Raw genomic sequence first — 16,839 nt, forward strand, 5'->3', positions numbered from 1 at the left:
GGGAAAGTAGGTTTTTTTTCATTCTGGACATGATGTACACAAATGGTGTATAAAACTGACATGAAGAGGGGTTTACCTCTGAGGAAGAAAAGGGATGGGATTCAGGTGTGTTTTAAGTTGAGGCGGTGTGAGTAGACAGCCAGATTTATCAGTTACTGCCATGGGGTTTGCAAGGGAAGAACAAAACTCTAATCGGGGAAAAGCTTCATCCATTATATAGGAGAATAATCTTACTATATTTTGCTGGCTTTAATTTTGAATGAGGAACTGGTTCTGCTGAGGCTAGCAATATCTTTAGGTACTCAGAGAGCAACCTTACTTGTTGCTCTCTTCACTGTGCAAATAAGATGAAGGTATATTTGGGACTTCTTTAAAAGAAGCCACACTATTTGTGCAAGTGTTCGGTTGTCACTGAGCTTGTATACAAAGCTTCTCAGAGTTGGAGATTTTCTTGGTTCAGCTTCATAACTTATAATTAATCAAGTTTCAGTAAAGTTACAGAGATGAATCAACCTGCACTCTGTCAGTTTGTTGTGTATAATTCAGGGAACTCTACAGTGCGCTGAGAGGAGCATCTCTCTCTTCTAGAACTTATTTCATACATCAAGTGGAGTGCTGAGCAATGGCTTGGTGGGAGAGGGTGTGCAACTGCATATAACAGAAGATTTATTTTTAGTTCCTGGCATAGCAGCTGAAATTAGGCAAGTCCTTGGGAAGAAGTCTAGGGGAATGATTTTTTATATGATAGACTAAAAATGGCTCTTGATGACAGGGAGCTGGGAAAACTGAAGTCATTATTTTAGGGGAAGGGAGATGCTAGAAGAAGAAGGTGGAAGTTTTTTGTTTCCCCATCCCCTCCATCTGAAAGTAGAAGGTGGGCAATGGTGCTTGGCCTGCAGAAGCATAGTGGTTTGGTGTTTTTTTGCCTGATCAATGGCATTTATTCCTGATTGACAGGAATTAAGACTAGGCTATCAGAAGAGGATCTGTGCTAGAAAAGAAAATGGTGGTTTAAAATATTTTTCTGTAAGGTAATTGATGCGTATGTATGCACACAAATAATTGAAGATGGGCTATATTAGAACTACTAATTCCTTTTTTTTTTCTGCTTTGGGTCATTTTGAGAGTCATTCACATGTTGTTGAACATGACAGAACTGCACAATGAGAATTTAGTTCCAGTTTTTATACTAGTAGTGTGTAAACTGGAGAATTTTTCTAAAATTTAATGTCTATCTTACGAGCATCTTGACACATAACAGTTGCTGAAAGAGCTCTGATTTGATCTTTTTTTTTCTCATTTTTTGCTGGCACAAGGACTGGAGGTGGGAATGAGTGCCTGGTGTTTTTGTCATTATTTTTGTTTACAATGAAATGGGCAGGAAAAAATTAAAATGTTTTGGCAAACAATCATCTGATCTCATGCCAGCCCTGAGAATAGGCTGGCATGAGATGGCAGTGAGCAGTTACATTCTTAACTCGGTTTGGCAATGTGCTTATTTTGCTTGTTTAAAAGTATGCTTGTTGTACCAGGGGAAACAGACTAAATTAAGGTTGTCAGGGAGATTGCTGGAATTCCTATGTTTGTTAATCCTTAACTTAGATGTTGTTTGCTCTCCTTAACACTTCAGTATCACATGGGAAATATATAATTGTTGGGTACCTAGGAAATCAGTAAGTGCTTGACGGTGTCGGGTCTGATTTGACATATCTATCTTAGCTTAGCTGAACCCAGAGTCTTATCAAGTCGTTCATCTTTTTAGCTGAGAAGTTGAAGTCAGGCTTTTTACAGAAGTTCATGGCAGGAGAATGGGAGACAGAAGTCATAAAAAGAAGCAGGAGAGGTCGCTGGAGAGGAGACTGAGTATAAGCGGAAAAAAATCATTTGAAGGATGATTAAGTGTTCGTTGACCAGAGACAGAGGAATCTCTGTTCTTGGAGGTTTTCAAGACCTGGAAACCTGGACAAAGCCTTTAGCAGCCTGGTTTGAATTTGGTGTTGATCCTGCTTTTTGAGCAGGAGTTTGGACTAAACTGAGAAAGGTATGAGATCCTTTCAAACGTCTGTGATTCTATGAATCAGTATTTGAAAAGAGGTATTATAACAGGATTTGTGGTGCTTCCTGACTATTGGAACACTGGCTAACTATAAGTTAATATGGCCAATTGAAGTTAATAATATATCGTGTCGGTTTGGTACTAGCGTAAGTAGAAATATTTCTGTGTATGTAGTGGCTAGGGCCATGCTAAAAGCATGCTCCATTACTCCCAAGTTCACTTCAAGTTTGTTGTTCAGTGATAGATACTCCACTTAGCTACAAACTAAATTTCTGAAAGGGGCTGTTTTCTGAGTGTGATGCTATCTTTAAAAGTAGATTAGGAGAAAGATCTTGTATAACATGAAAAACAAATTGTTAGGGGTAAGAGAGAGCTTATTTAATTGGAGAGCAAGTGGATTTGGTGATTCATCCAACACGGAACAACTTATACTTCGTTTTAAAAGCAGAAATTGTTTATGCTTAATACTGAAGTCTTTTAAACCCCGTGAGCCTTGAGATGAATCAAAAGCGATGAACTCAACATTCTGACTAATGTGCCATAAACTAGTGTCAAACAGTGGAATAAAAGCTTTTTATCAATTAGCTTAAAAACAGAAGTAAACTGAATGTGCTTGGGAGGATAGGTTTCCCAGCTATGTTGCTCCACCCATATCAGTGCAGGAGTTAATGAGTGCTTTAAATTATGTGTCAGTAGTATCAGTCACTGTCAGACAGGTTATGTGCTACAGGACCTACATCGCACCAATCGCCTTTGACTCCTAAGGTTGTGTTGTTTGATGTCATTCTTCTGTGGAGACATAATGTACTCATTACACATGACTTGTTTAGATGTTTGTATACTGCATACATGAACTATGAGTCAGGTTGAGCAGAGATTTCTGGCACATGAATAAAATGTATTACATTTGAGATCATGTCTCTGAGTAAAATCAGTGCAAGAGGATTCTTACTTCAAGAGGATGCTTGAGGAAGAAGTGAATTGAAATGCTTGTGTTTTAGAAGACTCTTGGCCTTATTAGATCAAAGTCAAGATATTCCAGTGAGTGAAGTTAGTTATGATGCAACCATTACTGAAGAGTAAAATTAATGTCTTGGGAAAATTTGATTCTGTTGCTGAAAAGTGTACTGATTAGGCACTACTTCTAGTATGGCAGAGTAGGGCATGCTTGGTGCTGATGTTTAGGTAAATGCTTTTAATGTGAATTGATATTGACACTGTTTAAATGAGGTGATAGATACGGTGATAAGCCTATCTGCTTGTGGTAATTAAACTTCCTGAACTACTACTTTTAAGACAAAACTGTAGAGCTATTCTGTACAGTACAGGAAGCTTTGCAAACAAAGCAGATTCCACCTAGGCAATGTGGAAGACATTTATAGGGAGAACTGACAGTGTGCATATCAAATAGAAGTGATGCTTTCTGAGATTTTAAGCACTGTGGTGCTAAATATCCAAGTTATCGAGGATGAACTTTTGTTTTTATATTACAAATAGCCTGTAAAGCATGGTAATGATACTGTGATTGCTGATGAAGGAAAAGATAAGCTTAAAAACGTTGCGTGGGTTATAAGATGACTTCATCTTTTCTACATTAATTGCAATTCTTTAGAGGTAAGCAATAATGGTTAATAACTTTCCTCTAATTCTTTTCATCCCTGTCCAAATTTAGAGGTAAAGTAGAAAAAGAGGTGGCAGTTGCTGCTGAAGCAACTGACAGTTTCAGTTGGTTATTCATCAGTTTACTTGTTCAACCTTAAAACCACAAGAAGTTAGGAAATTACTAAAATAAATGTTTTTACGCAGTTCCTTACAATTTATGTATCATGGACATTCTTTAAATTCAGTATTGTTTTTTTAATCATTCAGTAACTTTATTTTGGAGGAAATATTTTTTTTGTTATAAAGGGCTATGGTTGTAGAGCAGATACTTTTGAGAGAAGATTAACAGTTGAAAGACTTTAGTATTTTTGTAGCAATTTACAAAGTTGCAGGTAGACTAACTTGTCTTCAACTTGCATGTTATTTTTGTATCAAACTGATCTTTTACTTAAGGTCTTGTGAATCAAGTAGCTTTTTCCTACAGTAATGGTAGAGTGAGCACCTCTCTAGGTTTCCCACTTTCAAACTTCCGAACAGGTAGATAAGCGGAATCTTGCTTGACAAAAGCAGTACTATCGCAGTCTGCAAAGCCAATATATTCTACGTGTTAAATATTAATTAATTGTATGGGAGAAAGGAGTGACAATTAAAGAATCAGCTGCTTTGAGGCAGCAGTGTAGGCTTAAGCAGTTTGCATACTGGTGGCTTGGTGCTCTACTGACTTAAGTTTTTGTGTTGACAGTAGGACAAACAAGATCATGAAACTGAACCAGTCAAAACCCCTCCTTTATTATTTATTCTTCTTTGATTATTTGCTAGAACTAATAAGACTGGTGTTATGGCACATTAGAATTCCTCCTTTTCTATTGGTTTGTTTGAAGTTCATCCATTAGTACTATTAAATTATGATTGTGTCTGCTTTTCAGCCATCTTCTCATGATAGCTGTTTACTCGGATGTGGTGTGAAGGCAGCACATCGTATGCACATGAGCAGATCTGAAAAGAATCTGCTATGGCAATTAAATTGTACTGTAACCTACGTTGTGATATAAACCGTAAACTCTGATTTCTAGAAATGGAGAAATACCTTGGAAGTTCAGTTCTGGAACAAGCCCACACATGGGAAATGTATGGTTTGACACAACTACTGAAGGTATTTGATCCATCTGGGTGTGGTAATATTTGGTCTTAAGGTGTAGTGCATACTGTAATATCACCACACCTTCTCTGTTATATAAAGCAAAAACATTCTTAAGAGTCTCTAGTGGATATGGGCTCTTCCTGTGTAAATAGGAAACTGTAGTTTTGTATTACTTTCAGACTGTTTTGGGGAGAGTGGGAGAAGAGGAAGTTCAAGGTGATGCATGTGACAGGTGGCTTTCTTGTAAGGTTCCCTTCTTGGTCCTTTTAGTGATCCTCAGAGTAAATCATTGGAGACAAGGTGGTATTGGAGAAAGTATTAGGTATGCTCAATGTGTCATGCATGTTTGCTGCTTGTAAATGTTCTTTGCATAGTTATCAGATATGGAGGACATCAAAGATGGAAAAATGTTTTTATTACTAAAAAATATTTTCAATTTATACTTCATAAAGTTAAGTGTGTTTAAACTTGTTTTGAAAGTGTAGAATGTAAGTGTAAAAGTCACCAGCTGATTAAAAAAATATAATTGGAAAGAATCCTGCCTTCTATTCCTCGGTGATGTGTGTGTGTGTATATATATATGTTGTGTTTTTTTTTTTTAAACAGACTCTTACTGCTCTCCTAATTGTAGTGGAAATATGAAGTTTTCTCTTTATAACAAAACAAAATTAACATATTTAGTTTACCTTTTTATGTGAGAATAAATACAGGAGAACTTGCTTGAGGACTGTGAAACCTTCAGAGCACTGCTACCTAGCAGTTCAGAACAAATTTGTAAATAAAAAAAGTTAAGTTTGAGATAGTTGGGGAATAGTACTGTAGAATCCCAACACTTGGAACTACAGGACTGTAGCTGTACTACCAGTAAAGTAGCAACTGTAATTTTAGGTTCTGTAGGCCAAGGGAATTGCAGTACAGGTACTGGTGGGTACAGGTTGGCTTGAAGGTACCCAGGCCCATTCTCTCCTGTTTCTTTGTTCAGGGAGTAGCTAGTCAAACATTATAACTTCATCCTGTATGGGATCACATTAACAAAAACGCATCATAATGCATATTTAGGCACGAAGATGAGAGGAAATAACCACAGACCTTAAATATTCTTGATGATATCTTTTTGTCACAACTAGTTAGATATGTGTTTACAAGTGGCTTTGTATAAATTCATGTTGGTCTCTCAGGGATGGTTGAGCAAGACAAAATAAGTACTTTGGCCAGGAAAAATGTTAGTTCTGCAGTCTATTATTCTTTCTTACTATGGTAAGAGCTAATGGTTGTTAGAATATGACCTTTAAAGATGCCTGTGGTTTTCTTTTTTCTAATGAGTGTAGCTTTGTGAGGAACAAATACTAAGCCAACATGAGGTTCATTAGATTCTAGACTCCTCACAACAGATAAAAATAGTTAGTTCTTGTTAGAAAAGAGTTTCCTGCTTTTCTGTTACATTTTGGTTCTTCATATTCTCCTGCTGTGAATTATTTTTATACCTATAAAATTGAAGTAAATTCTAAAATACTGTGGCTTTGTAATGGAACTGTGCTGGATGTTTGCATTTGTAATTGTGTGAGTGCATGAGTAGATGAGAACTTGAAAGTTATTAATAGTTGAGATGCTTACATGCAGTGTTCCAGTTGCATTAGAACATGTAAGAAGAAAAAAGACGACAGCATATCGGGCTAAGCATATACACTGATGCCATATACATTTTAATTTTTGTGCCAGCCACATTTAGAGGGCACATTAAAAACAAAAGGTTTAAATACAAAATCTGAACCTCAAAGGGTAAACCCATGTCAGCTGGCCAAGTTCAAAAGTTAGCACACAAACTCAAATTAACTGAGATACTTCAGTCTGAGCCCGTCCTTCTTTGTAAGCCATACAGTAGCATTTCTATCTAATTTTGTATACACTGAAGTAAAATTTACGTACAATAAGAACTGTTTTCATAATCATTCCAAGTCTTTGCTTATAAAAGTCGTAGCCACTCGTATTCAGAGTGAACTGATGAATATGACAGGTTAGTAGAAGGTAGTTTATAACCAGACTTGAGACAGAAGTTGCAACTAAAGCTTCAACACTGAAACACCTAGTAACTGATTTTATCCAGACTTCGGTGTCAATACAGTGCTTTATTTCTGGTACTGCTGCCAGTCTTAATTTCCATAAAACCAAATTCTTCTTTCTCTGTTGTTTTTTGGGCTTATTATATAATGGGGCAGCAAGAGCTGTTGCTCCCAGGCAATCCACTTTACTAGAACTGCTTCAGTTCCTACTTTCCGCTCCTTTATGGCATGTGGATCTCCCACTTCTTTATTCTCATCAACAGAAAAAAGTGAGGTGAGGAAACTCTTTTTGATTCAGCACACAATTTCTTAGCTGAGCTAGAAATATACCAGGCAATGTCTGCTGCAGTCTCTCTAACCTTTACAATCCTCCATTCTCTACTATTCTACTGTCTTCCAGCAGTGTGGTTTCATTTTCATTCTCCAGTTTATTTACAGCTTGGTGGAGGCATTCCCAAACTAGAAAGGTAAAGGGTACAGTAGTAGGCTTTGGTAAAATTTCCATCTGTAAACCAGATATACTATTTTCATTTTCATGTTTTACAAATATGCAGTCACATTTGAACTTCAGACAAAGCTTGGGTAGATATGACAGGCTTCCTAAATCCATTAAGGTTAGTTTACAGTATTCTGTGATTCAGACTGATTCCTGAATGACTTATAAGATAAGCAGTAATCCCATCAGTTAACATTTTATATTTAAAAACAATTGTTTCATGAATTTATGGGAAAACCTTTATGAAATTCATGTGGGTGTTCATAAACACATACCACAATTCAATATTATGGTAAACCATCTTTTTTTGCTTACTTTCTCCTTTAGCAGAAGGTAACAGATTCTCCGTAACCTGTTACAAGCATCTGTAGTCCTCCTGAATTCCTGTTACTTCTTAACAGGGAATCTCACCTGTACTGAAGTCAAATGATACTATTAGCTTCCTCATTATTATGTACAGTATAATTCCTCTCTATTCATAGGCTGCTTCATTTCCTACTTCCCTGAAGGACAAATAATCTTCTCAGCAAGCTGTTATAAACAGGAAAGAATAGGAAAAGGAACAGAAAGCCCTTGTGTGTAACACAGCAGCTATAAATTCAGTTTAACCCGCTATGCTTTGACTATTGAGTTACATTATGGTCCATGCACGCTTAAATTAGTCGATCTAGAATTTCTGGAAAAGCCAATTTCTGGAAATTTCTTGGAAAAGCCAAAGTTCCTTGCTATGGCAGCAGCATTGCTCATTTTTCCAAGTTTTAGTATCATATCGTTTATTATTAGGGAAGTGTTCTGGTTTCGGGTAGGATGGGGTTAATTTTCTTCCTAGTAGCTGGTATAGTGCTGTGTTTTGGATTTAGTATGAGAATAATGTTGATAACACACTGATGTTTTAGTTGTTGCTAAGTAGTGCTTATACTCGTCAAGGACTTTTCAGCTCCTCATGCTCTACCGACTGAGAAGGCTGGAGATGCACAAGAAGCTGGGAGGGGGCATAGCCAGGACAGCTGACCCAAACTGGCCAAAGGGATATTCCACACCATATGAAATCATTCTCAGTATATAAACTAGAGGAAAGCTGGCTGGGGGGGCTGCTGCTTGGGAACTGGCTGGGCATCGCTCAGCAGGTGGTGAGCAATTGCATTGTGCATCACTTATTTTGTATATTCTTTTATCATCATCATTATTATTATTATTTTCCCTTCCTTTTCTGTCCTATTAAACTGTTTTTATTTCAGCTCACAAATCTTACTTTTTTTCCCCCCGATTCTCTCCCCCATCCCACTGTGGGGGGAGTGAGTGAACGGCTGTGTGGTGTTTGGCTGCTTGCCGGATTACACCACGACAGGGAGAGAAAAAAGTAACTTTACCATCAACTGTTTTTATGAAGGGATCAAATCCTGCTCTGATCAAATACTTGCGCTTTGTTAGGAAGTCTGTGTCTTGGAAGACAGACAACATTATTCGAAGAAGTTGTTGACATGATCCCTGTGACCATATGTTCCAAGACTGCTGGGTACAGACAAAATGAATGATGTTCACAAGTAATTCCTGCTTCTTTGGGTCACTGCATCCCTTCTACTACCAGTTCCTTTGTGGCCTGTGTTTCAGTTGGTTGGATTTTGTGGGGTTTTTCTTAGTATTTAAAAAACAACCCAAACAAAGCAAATACACGTCCTCCCTTCTCAAAGTCTATCAAAAGTCAAATACTCCATTTTCAAGGAGCTGCCCAATATCCAGTAAAGCTCTTCTGTTAACTTTTGCAACTTGCTATGGGTCTTCTGCTTTATTTTTAAGTGTATCAATTCTCTCCCAATAGATACATTGTACCAATTTTATCCTCTCCTCAAATGGTAGCAGAGGAAAATTCAAATGGACTGTGACACTTAATTGAGTGTTTACTGTACCCACAAGAGCAAGAGGTGTTCCGCGAAACTAACAGCATGCTCGGTTAAGATCTTCCCAAAACTATCTCTGCATGTAACGGGAAGAAAAGTATATAGAAATTGAGCCTGTCACTTGTACAGAGGTATTAGGCTATACTTGCATGCACCGTGAAATAGGAAGCAAGTAAGCAGGAATGAAAAAAAAAAAAAGTGCAAAAGTACTGAAGAATTCTCTCAAATCAGTTTCTCAAAGCAGCTTCGTTTTTCAGAATGATTTCAAAAGAACTCTCTCACTGTCAAGTTAACTGGTCATTGCTCAACTTGAAAGAAAAACCTAGGTTTCAACAAAAGATTAATCCCAGGTTTAAAGCACATAATTGTAGTTAAAAGGGCTGCATGTCTATGAAAGGGTAAAAACAAACTAAGACCGCACTTCAGCAAGAGTGAGGATGAATCTTGTCACAATAAAAAAGATGTCTCTCTTTAGGAAGTGAGGTATAAAAGGAGGAGGCCTATTCTCACTACTCTTGATTGACCAAACTCAGTAGCTTTATAATAGCTTTCATTCAGCTCCACAATGTGTCTGAATGAAAAGATCAGCCACTTGCTCTCAGGAGAGCCCGGAACAAGGAAAGAAGATGAACAGCAATTTGATGCACGTCAAATATTGCTATCTAGCAAAACTGACTTTATTCTGCTGCTACATTGAAAGCAAAGAGCTCAAATGCACAGCTTGTAACTCAGTGTAGAATTGAGATGAAGTCTACACTTTCTATGTAAAAAATTGTTTTGATATAGTTTTTCCAGTTTAACTGTTCCAGAATGTTTCAAAAGCACTTCACAATAATATTATACCAAAAAACCAAAAGCCAAATTCCCTAAAAACTCAAACAATTGCATTTCTGAAAAACAAGCAGCAGAGATACAGGGCTGAGTATACTGACAGGCATAGTTGGCAGAAAAGCAATAGGCATGCAACCAGTACAGTAAGCATCTAAACAATCCATTTACTGCACTAGGAGCTGTACTGTGTTTGTTTGTAATTAAGTCCTGGAAGTTGATCCAATGACTAATCAAGTGACTAGTTTAGCAAGTGATCTCAGTCTATTTTCTTAGGAAAAAAACACTTTCTAATTTTCTTCTAAACCAATTGATTTGCTTGCTGTAGGTGCGGTAATCATGGTATGCTGATACTGACAAGCAATCCTGCTTGATACCGGTACAATAGCAACCACTGGGACAGATAGCTTCTTGTCTAATAAAGTATATCTGGCACTTTTTAGAGGCACTAAATATATGTACAGAAAGCTACATGGGTGTATCAAAGGATTTTTGAAATTATTCCAACGCACTTCTAATCTACTAACATTTTACTAAAGGAAGCTTAGAAGGTACAGCTTTTGAAATAAGCTTTCTTATCAAGCAAAGCATGAAACTCAACTATCTGAATCTTATTTTTTTAAAATACAGTGTTATTTCAGAAAGACCATTAAAGTATCCTTTACCAAGATTATTAGATTTGAAAGTGCAATTATTTAAGCCCAAAATAAATGCAATGCTATTCTGCGGATGACCCAAAAAATAAAATGTATATGGCAACAGTGTATATGCTTAGTCTGATGGTTTAAGTACATGAAGAAGTAGAATTCCCTTACTTATTTTCCCTATTTACGCTGTTGACAATTGGTGCGGTCCCATATGCTCTCTTGATATTGTCAAATATGACTTCCTTCTTTTCTTTATGCATATACTTACCTGCTGTAGTGAAACTGAGACACTGCATGTAACATGTGAGATCTTCCTGGAGGTACTTGTAGTTCCTATGCGGAAACTTTCTATCAATTTCTGTTGCCACCCTTATTTTATAGAGATTTGCTAGACTGCCCAGAATCCTTGAAGTGGAAGATTCTTAATTATACCTTTTTGGGCCTTAAGGACATGTAGCCATGAAGTTTTGTACCTACTTACTTGTGTGGGTCATGGTTGGTGGCTTTTTGGGTTTCTTTTTAAGTTTTTTTTTTTTTTTTTTTTTTAAAGGTGTGTCCTATAAAACCTTGTGTTGTTTAATGATTATATAATGCCACATGCGTTTCTAAATTAAGTGTTAAAACCAGTGGTTAGAATTTCTGAATAAAAAAGGAAGCTTCAAACTAAAATAAAAGGTTTTTAATCTTTGTTATAAGGGCAGGGTTTGCCATGTCTCTTAACCCTTGTAAAGATCTTGATTAGCTAAATATCTCCTAGAACATTAAACCTGCATATTGAGGCTAGTAAGCTCATATGCACTTCATAAAAGCAATATTGCAATTCTTGTTTGTTGTGAAATTTATTAATGGAATTATGACTTGGCTCTTTCAAAAGTCTAGTTTGTAGAAACTTTAACTAGCAAACTGTTGCTTGATAGTTTTAAGTGAGGAATTTAAAAGCTGTAAAGCATCCTGAAGAAAGACGGTGTTCGTCTGTACTGAAAAGCATGCTATACAGTTACAAGACGTTTTTCCAAGATGCTCAAAGGAAAACTTGTCTTGCATGATCACTAGATATCAAAATAAGAAACAGATCCTGGCTGTACAAAGTGCTGTATAAAGAACTCGCCAGTCATGTAGCATAACTGCTATAAACTCCACTGATCCTGTGCTGCTGTAGTGGTGATAACTTATCTGATATGGTTGGTGCAGAGACTTGATGGAAAATGTTTGGAGTCTAGCAGTAGCTCTGGAAAATGCCCAGATCTACTTTATTTGCCTCTGCACTGGCTAACGTGAAAACTGCCTCTTCTAATAGGCTTTCTGAAATTGTTTCTAGAGTAGTCTAAGCTGATCTAACTGCCCACTGTCCTGGTGCCACCCTTGCCCTTTTGTCTCACAACCAGCAATTTTGTTGGCTTAGACTGCTGTGGAACCACAGCTTTTGGAAGCAGCTCTGATTTTTAAAGCTTACTTACCAATGAACACCAATAAACTATTGTCTGAAACAAACTTTTCAAAACGGTGATGGCAGTTTGAGCTACAAATAAAAAAAACAATGTTAGTTGAATTGTCTTTTTCGACTCCTTTGTATTTTCAGTTACAAAACTGTTGAAATTAAGGCTATCTAAGCTTGATAACAGTTATTTTTTTCAACTTTTGAATCAATTTGCTTTTTGGTAAAGGCTTCTTTGAAGTCATCTGGAAAAATGTAGTTTTTTGAACAGTCCATTTGCTTTTAGAGTGTGATAGTGTTCTGCCAAATCAGACAAAAATGAGGAATCGGTCTCAGTTTCTCTCAACCTCCGTTTTTAGTCAGACCAGACTGCTACGTAGGATCTCTCTATTCCCCTTGCACAGAGACACGGCATGGAGGTGCCCCTTTCCTTCACCCCTTGAGGATCAGACAACGGCATTTGAGAGGGCGAGCGTCCAATACAATTAATGTGCCTCTGGCCTGTTTCCCCCTCCCTCCTACTCAGATCAAGTTCAGGCACTTGATCTTCCAGCACTGTGATTGAAGAATTGGTGCCCTCTGCTGTAATAATTACCAACTTGGGTGACCCGCTGGCTTTATTTAGCATGAGTTGTTGTTTAACTTCTTTTCATAGTATTGCTCATTTCCGGATGGTCAGTCTCCTGGGGGAAAAAATAGAGTAATCGGGGAAAACCAGGCAGCTTCCTGGTTGGGAAGGTGACTGCCATTCTCCAGTCTAACAGTGCTGACTCTCTGTGTGCTACTTTTGTGCTGTCAACATGAATAACTTTCCAGCTTCATTTTAGCAGCCTGGTGTAAGGTGTTCACAAGCTCCTTGGTCTCCCTTTGTAGTGCCCCAGGGGAATGTCTACCTTCATGTTCAGGTTATAGATTAAGCCTTAGTTTAATAATTTAAAAAATACATATTCAAGGAATTTGTGAAGTGAACAGTTGCAAAGCAAACAAGAATTTTCCATGTGGTGTCATATAGACCAAATGCAAATGTGCAACAACAGTAACAAAACTATTAGTTTTGCTAATTTCAACTATCTTTGATATATCGGATAGATGACAACAATCATTTCAAGTTCTTTTTGAAAGCATGGTAAATGCTCCTTGAAATGCCAAAAAAAATTACTATAAAGCAAACGTTTTGTGAATTATATTTTTACTAATTTTATTAGTAATGCCAGGTATACTTTGTCATGGATAAAGATCTTGAAAGTCCTAAGTGAGTGTGTAGTTCTAGTTTCTGCACATCAGCTAATGTGACTCAGGTATCTTGTCACAATTTCCTTTTTACATTTAATTACAAAACTGAATATGTTAACAGATGGTTAAATTTGTCTAATGGGAACATTACTCATTCTCTGTACTGAAGAACAGAGGTTGTAAGAGTGAATTCTATTTTGTGGCTGTAACACCTTTTTGTACTGCAGATATTAACCAGTTTTGGTTTTTGTCCCTTTAAACTCCCTTGCTTCAGGTACTCATATGGGAAGTTACTCCCTTGCTGGTTGTCTCCATATTTATTTGCAGCCAGCTAAAAAAACACTTATCCTTGAGCCAAGTTTACAAAATCTTTTGCAGGTGTTGTAGTCCAGGTAAATTTGAGAAAACAGTCATATCATCTTACTTTAAAAACAAGAAAGTTAAGAGAAGGTCAAGTTTCTGTTTGTTACTCTTAAAAAATTAGGATTGCTTGTAGCAGTTGGAGCTGTTAACTGAAGTTGTATCTTGTGTGCAGAAGTGGGTATTGCAGCATACCACGATTTGCCTGAGCAGTGTGCTGTGGAGTGAAAATTGCTAAGCTTAGAAGTTCCCCAGCTGATCATTGTTTCATTATACATGTGGTAAACTGTGAGTTGCTTTTGGGTTTATTTTTGTGGTGGAAGTGAGTCCTGAGTGTAACAACTAAGAACATTTTCCCTTAAATATAAAGGAAAGATCAATCAACCCATGTAAACACACCTTAATTTACAACTCATGGCCAGCTCAAGTGATCTAAAAGGTTTTATTAATACATAAGTTAGAAAAAGGTTCCAAAAAAAGTAGACTTGTCGTGAGTTTTGCATTAAAAGTTAATGCAGTCATCTAAAGTTGTTTAATTCTTTGAATGTTGGCATTGTTACTGTAGTAGCCTGAACTGAGCTTGGATGAGGAAATAGTGATTTGTATACCAATAAATGTAGTGAACTATGGTGAAAATCTGTCTACTGTTTTTATGTGCAAGATTTCAATTTCTCTGAATACTAACATGGCTGAGACTGACCTTTTAAGATAAAAGAATAAAGTGATGCAGTTGCATTAGTATATGCTATGATTTTTGTGTGCCTTATTGTCATGATCTGTCAGTACTTATGCAAGTAGTGGGATACTTACAGTAAACTAAAATTGGGAGGAGTAAATAGAAAGTGATACTTTTAACTATTGATGGACTGGAAAGACTACATTCAAAAGGGAGAAGCTCTGTCACTTAAGTCTTCTGGGTGAAGAACTAAGTAAATCAGTAGGAAATAGTTCTTTGATATAGGAGTCGATGAAGTTCCATGGTTTGTGTTGATATTAAAAACTAGGAGAGATGACATGCTGCTGTCTTAAATTGTATGTGTGTTTATATATGTAAATATTAATTTGAGATCCCTTATCTGCAAATGCTTTATCTTAGAGATTTTTGCAAAACCTTTGCCTTTGGGCTGCTTCTATAATCGGGGAGTGTCTTTAACAAGGTAGGGGAGGGTTGATTTCTTTTCATCTTGTGATGCTCTGGCTGTCTTATAAATGGCTGAAAGAATAATGGTAGATGTCTGACTACAAAAACAGCGATATCTTAAACTTCCTCCTGGGGAGGCAAACTACTTGTGGTTTATGTTCTTAAATCAGACTGGAAGCGTGATTTCTTTGTTAGTATAAGAGACTGTCAAAATTGTGTATCAATGAGAATCTGCAGGTACATAACTACCTTGCCTCTGCCTCCAGCTACTTGCAGTTTCTCTTCTACCTATTAAATGTGTTGCTTATCTTGAGTAGCTACTGGCAGCAGTGTAGCTTATGCACCGTAAGGAAATCTGGGAAGTGAGCTTGAGATGTCTGAAAAAATGCGGTGTGGTATCTTGCTTTAGTATTCTGTATTTTGCCCAGAGGAGTTTGAGTGACAAATGCAATATAAATGTAGAGATGGAGTAGATTATCCTGTTCCAGGTTCTGGAAGAGATTGACAGTACTTAAAATGAGAAGAGGAAAAAAAAATATTTCTAGTACAAGTGACTGCTAAAACGGATAGAGAGTTTTAGAACTTCTTGCTTACATAGCTGTGTCTGGATTGAAGTCACAGTTAGGCTTTACTTCATTTGGACTTCTTGTTTAATAACCTCCATTAAAAAGAAAAAGTCTATTTACCAGAGTAGCCAGGACAGCTGATCCAAAGCGACTAAAGAGATATTCCATACCATATAATGTCACGCTCAGCAATAAAAACAGGGGTGGCAGGGTGGGGAGGAGGAGTTTTTTCCAAAGAGGCTGGGTAGGTATTGTTCTGCTGGTGGTGAGTCATGGCTTTTGCATCATTTGTTTCTTTATCTTTTTTTTTTTTTTTTACTTCACTTGTTAAACTTCACTTGTTTAAACTTTTTCCTTCACTTTTCTTTATCTCAGCCCATGAGTTTTTCTTGCTTTTGATTCTCTCCCTAATCCCGCTGCGAGGGAGTGAGCAAGTGGCTGGGTGGGGACTGACTTGCCAGCCAGGGTCAATCCACCACACTGTCCTGGATACCTCTGTATGCTTCTCTTCATTATAGTTCTAAAGTATGAACACATTGCCCCTCCTTCCCACCTTGATGCCTCCTCCACTATTTGTATAGTCTTGCAAATTTCTTTGTTTCAGAAATGCAATATTGACAACTGTAGCCAAGAGACAGAAAGTAGAATTAGAAGGAGCATATCTTCCACCAAGGGGAAGTAAAATGTTGCATGGTGTATGTTGAACAGTTACAGGTTCACTTCCAGTAACATTGAACTCATCCACTGTGTTAACAATACACAGTGGCATGGGATATTGACTAGAAGCACCTTGATCATTTTGGCTGGTGGGAGCAAAACCAAGGAATCTGAAACCTTGCTGTCCAAGAAAATAGGGTCGCTGTTTTCTAACCAGTGACTTGCAGGCTGTGTCATTATGGATCAACTATCACACTTTTTCATACACAGCAGTTCTTTCTGTCTTGGATTCCACCCCACCTCCCCTCCCCTGCCTAAAGTTCTAGACCTTAATTACCTATTCATGACTGCTTGGTGTAAATTGAGCAATGTTTATTAACTGAATGCTTCCTTGATATGATTATTGATACTGGTATGCAATATAGATTGCTTTTTTTGGCCATTAATAAAAATGTAACGATGGTGATCTTTGTCAGCAGGATTTTACTGCCGTTACGGAAAAAGTGAGAAGGTAGTAGGGAGGGAGAGATAGTAGTGACTGGTTTGTGCATCATCACTGGTTTTAACCAGTTCATCTATCAATTTACATTACTCGATGTTAAGGAGAAATTGGCAGAAGGCTCAAGAAGCTAGAGCACAGGAAATTCTCCTCAACTCTTGAGTCTCAAAAACTGGTCAAAACTGAGAATGTCATATAGCTGTCTGCTGACTCCGTTTGA

At 37.3% G+C, this 16,839-nt stretch overlaps 1 protein-coding gene across 11 annotated transcripts in view; it reads left to right on the forward strand.

Moving 5' to 3' along the window:
- Positions 1–16,839, forward strand: part of DIAPH2 (diaphanous related formin 2) — a 251,755-nt gene that overhangs the window by 2,229 nt on the left and 232,687 nt on the right. The window lies entirely within an intron of this gene.

The sequence above is a fragment of the Calonectris borealis genome, chromosome 13, assembly GCF_964195595.1.
Source record: "Calonectris borealis chromosome 13, bCalBor7.hap1.2, whole genome shotgun sequence".
NCBI lineage: Eukaryota > Metazoa > Chordata > Aves > Procellariiformes > Procellariidae > Calonectris > Calonectris borealis.